General features: G+C 26.6%; 1 long non-coding RNA gene across 1 annotated transcript; it reads left to right on the top strand.

Annotated features, from left to right (window-relative positions):
- Positions 1–822: 822 nt before the first annotated feature.
- On the top strand, positions 823–3,880 carry LOC130808919 (uncharacterized). The gene is made up of 3 exons (XR_009040751.1): positions 823–1,118; positions 2,271–2,349; positions 2,455–3,880. It is a non-coding gene; the product is annotated as an uncharacterized LOC130808919 (long non-coding RNA).
- Positions 3,881–4,960: the final 1,080 nt, after the last annotated feature.

Raw genomic sequence — 4,960 nt, 5'->3', positions numbered from 1 at the left:
TCGCTCTCCTATTTTGTGTCTTAAGCGTAGGCTAGCTTGGGGGTCCTGTAGTTGGAGTTAATTTTCAACTCGAGCTTGTATCTAGATTTTCCTTCTTGGTATATAATAAAAATTAATTACCTATACATATATATATATATACATACATATATATATATATATATATATATATATATATATATATATATATATATATATATATATATATATACATATATATATATATATATATATATATATATATATACATATATATATATATATATATATATATATGGGGAAAATCTCCAAGAACTCGAAAGAACATGGCAATGCATTTTCTCAAACAAGTTGTGTGCAAGATTTGACAGTAGTAGAATTTTGGATATTTACAATTAGAAGAGAATAGAAGAGAAAGATAGCAAAAATATTAGTAAAATATTAGTAAAGTATTAGCAAATCAAAATAACTTAAAAAATTTTATGAATTACTATTTTCACATACAGCCCGTCTTGTATGAGACCGTCTCACTATGAGACGAGCCTATATAATTAGTCCATTACTTTAACTGATTACTTTAAGATCGTAAGTGATCGTTTTAAGGTTATAAATAATCACTCAAAAAATATATAAAGTAATTATTTTAAAATTATAAGTAATCACTTTAACATTATAAGTAAGCATTTTAAGACAAAAAATATATATTGGGTTAGCTCAATAAAGAGACCGTCTCATTCAAGAATTAGTGTTTCATGTATTATTGTTCTAAATCAAAAAAAATCAAAAAAAATTTAGCCATACTTGAAATAGAAAAATCAGGAACCTTAAAAATAAAATAAAAATAAAATAAAATAAATAAATAAAAGGTAATAAATTGGGATTACTTGCAAATTGCCAATTTCCTAGTAAAATGCATCCCTAAAACGCATCTTTCCAAACGTACCTGCATTTTCATAAACCACTATCTTGAAAAATCAGAAACTACCATTTTCATGAAGATTTTTTCTCAAACGTCATCTTGCAGACGCCTATCTCGAAAATTTTTCCAGTGCAGAACTCCTCTCTAACGCCATCTTCAGCGGATAGACTAACCTCTTTTCGACTTGCATACTACCATTGTTGATTTGTATCTCTTTCAAGTAAGTTTCTCTTGCCATTTTAAATTGTATCAATAAATTGTATTTATTTTTGACTGACCTAAAATTCGGGATTGTGTTTGTTTTCGGCTTCATCCTGTTATCTTCAATTGGGGGTTATAATTGGCGATAGTTTATAAATTGTATTCATGATAGAGAATTACCGTTTTTCAATTTCCATTGGGGTTACGATTTTTATCTTCGATTGGGGTGCGATTGTGTATAAATTGTCATCTTCAATTGGGGTTATAATTGTTTATAAATTGTATCAATGAATGAGAATTGCTTATTGTTGATACTGATTTTTTATAACTTGTCTTCTGTGTATAAATTGTAGCAACAAACCTGTTTTAGTTTAGTGTACTCTTCTGTGAGTATCTAATAAAATTATCCAAATTTTATTTTCGGATATGACAAGTTCCACGAACTGATGCGTAATATTGGGATTTAGGTTTAAGATTTTGATTAAATTGAAAAAAAAAATTATCAATTTTATAAACTAAATTGAGTTGATTGAAATGTCTTGTTTTGGGCAGATTGTAATTTATTTCATATTACAAATTGTATACTATGTATCTTGTTATTTTTAAATTTAACACTCTAATTCTCTTTTCTTCACTAAATAACATAAAGCTTTTGTTTATTTGCGTTCATTAGCGTGTAATTGTTAATGTATACTAAGTATTAGCGAAGTATGAATGACAATAAACGAGTCATGGAGCTTCTTGTGTATCGTATATGTATAATGTGGAGGCTATTTTTACCAAGTTTTAGTAAGTAAGCAATGTCGATTTCTATTTTAATAGAAGTTTTAGTTCTTTTATATGTTTGTCTTAGCTTATAATGAATGAAAGTTGGATTACTATAAATCGGACTTCTTCTGAATACATTAAGGGCTTAGAGTCTTTCTTAAATTTTGCTTTTGCTAATACTTTTAGTTATTTTAGTTGACTATTCCTGAATTGGAGAAAGTAATTGATAAAGTACTTAAGGAGAATCTGAACTAGTTAGAAAATTCATTTGTGGAGATAAAACTAGAAAGGAGATTTCACTTTGCTTTCTAGCTGGCATGGTAAATGGTTTTTACTTCACTTTTTTCATTTATTTCTAAATAAATTACTTTAACTCAATTCCTAAATCATTGTCTATTCGTAGGCAATGAATGAGAGAAAAAAAAGCTAATGCAGAATTGTTGGACAAGTTGCTAAGGATCAGACAGAAGATGGCGAAACAAGTAAGTTTTATTTATAGATTTTGTTGTAGGTTTAAACATTTTAACCATTATTAAGTCTTCTTTGTAATGACATTAATTAATTCTAACATTTATGTGTTTAAATAGGTGGCTGTTAAGGAACAAATACAAATGTCACAAGTTTTAAACACAAGCAATGAAAAGCAATTATGATGACCCAATTGGTTGTGTGTAGCTGGTACTCTAACTGGACTGGTTGTGTATTGCTGGACATAAAATAACTCATGTGTTGCTGGCTTATTGTGCAAACTAAGTCGTGTGTATGTTCAAACTACTGCCACTGCCTAATGTTGCTGAGGGTATAATCCAACTCATAATTACTACTACTGTACTGATCTTTATTTCGTTAATAGAACGTTATTTTCCATAATAATAATAATAATAATAATTATTATTATTATTATTATTATTTGCAATAATAATAGCTTTGACAAATGACAGCAATTATAATATTTAAAATAAAAATAAAATAATATTAAATTTGCCGCTAAAATTGGTCGAAAGTTAGTTAATAGCTTTAATCCCCGCGCTTACGTAGAAAACTCATGAAAAAACTAACATACTTGTGCCAATTTCCTACGCTTACAAGTGAGGTGATATTTCATCACTTATAAGTGTGGGTAAAGGTGCATTTAGCCACACTTATAAGCGTAACAAAATCCATAATTAGCCACACTTACTATGTGTGCTTAATTTTCCCACCACTTTTTAGACCACACTTATTTAAGTGTGGGAAAATATTTTAGGCACACTTAATAAGTGTGGGCAATTGCATTTTCAAGTGAGGCTACAAGCAACATTTTTTGTAGTGTATGGTTGTTGAATCTCAAGCAACCATGTGAATAGCAAAGAGAGGGAGAAGAGAAAAAATATAGAATAAGAGAAGAATATTGTTTTATTTCATTATATATCATAAACTTTAATGCCCAATATTATTGTTGTTGAATCTCCAACAACCATGTGAATAGGAAAGAGAGGGAAGAGAAAAAATTTAGAAGAGGAGAAGAATATTGTTTTATTTCATTACGTTTTGTAAACTCTAATGCGTCTTAATGTCCCCTTTTATACTAATAAAATTATCAGAAACACCCACTTATAACTAATTACAATCTTACTACCAAATATACTTGCTTGATTTTCCATAATAATTAACATTCAACATATATACAACTACATAATTTTATAGCTACATATTATTCAATCAGTAAGTTAGATATTTAAGCCTTATTTATTTACTATTTTTTAAAAAATCAAAAGCCTAAAATTTAAATAATAATTAAGCTGAAGTAAAAATAACAATTTATAAATTTCTATAAACTAATATTTGAGGCAAACCAATTTAAGGAGTCCTATATAACTGTTTACCTTGTAGATACTCTGAAATGTCCTTGATTGTAAGGTAGATAACTTGAATGAGTCCCACCTTACTAAAATATGTATAAATCTAGTTCAATATGAAAAATAAGGATTTTGGATATTGAAGAATAATCCAGCATTTCTTTAATGTACTCTTTATTGATTCTCATTAAAATCTTTTGAGTTTTTGTGTTAGACAATTATTATCAATACACATGCACTATTAGAGATAATCATCATAAAAAAAATAAGGAAACAATATTTTGGCATTTATAAATCAATATTTTTGCATTTATTTTTTTTACTTAAAAATTAAGAAGATATAATGAAAGAAATAAAATAATAAAAAGGTTTTAATTGACAACGACGGTGAGATCACTCATTGAAAAATACCACAATAAAATAGTGGATTCTAAATCTTCTTATAGGAATTTCAGTATTTTCCATCTATGGTTGAAAATAAAGAATTTTTTGAATCATATCTATGAAATCTTCTACAATCTACTTTATCTACGCTATATCCTTTTACATAGTCAAATACTGAACAATGCAAGACGACCAATAATTAATCATTGACCTAACTCATTTATATAGTATTTATCAGAAATGTGCACTAAATTAATTTAAATAAGGATAATGATGTTTACAACTTTTTAAGATTGTATATAAAATTTAACAAATTTTTTTTATTATCAATAATTTTAAATTTTCAAGAGAATCTAATCTAGAAATTGAAAAATAATTAACGTTTTATATAATTATCTTAACTTACCGACAAAGAATAAATAGTAAACTAATAAAGTTTAATTAAATTCTCATGATTTCAAAGCAAAAATAATATTAATTTACATAAATAAAATAAAAGATTATTTCTTATATACAGCTCTTACGGCTGTATATATCATTTTCTACATATTATTTTTTTTTTTTGAGTGCTATATGATTTTCATCATAGATGAAGATAATATTCATAGTAAAGGTTCAACTTTCAACTATAAATAATTCATAAAATATTGTGTATGCCCGTCTCACTGTGAGACAAATGTATATGGATACTGATTATGCCATTAATACATCAATTATGATAGGTTGAAAGATGGATTAGGCTCTTACAAAGGACATGTTTCACTATGATACGGACATATTTTGTTTTTGATTTATTTATGTGTTTATAACTACTGATTTAGATTGAAAGTTTTATTATTATTATTATTTATATTTGCATGTAATATTACTT

This window comes from Amaranthus tricolor, chromosome 3 (genome assembly GCF_026212465.1).
Source record: "Amaranthus tricolor cultivar Red isolate AtriRed21 chromosome 3, ASM2621246v1, whole genome shotgun sequence".
Taxonomy (NCBI): domain Eukaryota; kingdom Viridiplantae; phylum Streptophyta; class Magnoliopsida; order Caryophyllales; family Amaranthaceae; genus Amaranthus; species Amaranthus tricolor.
The sequence above is the reverse complement of the archived record's forward strand: the minus strand, read 5'-3'. Positions and strand labels throughout refer to the sequence as shown.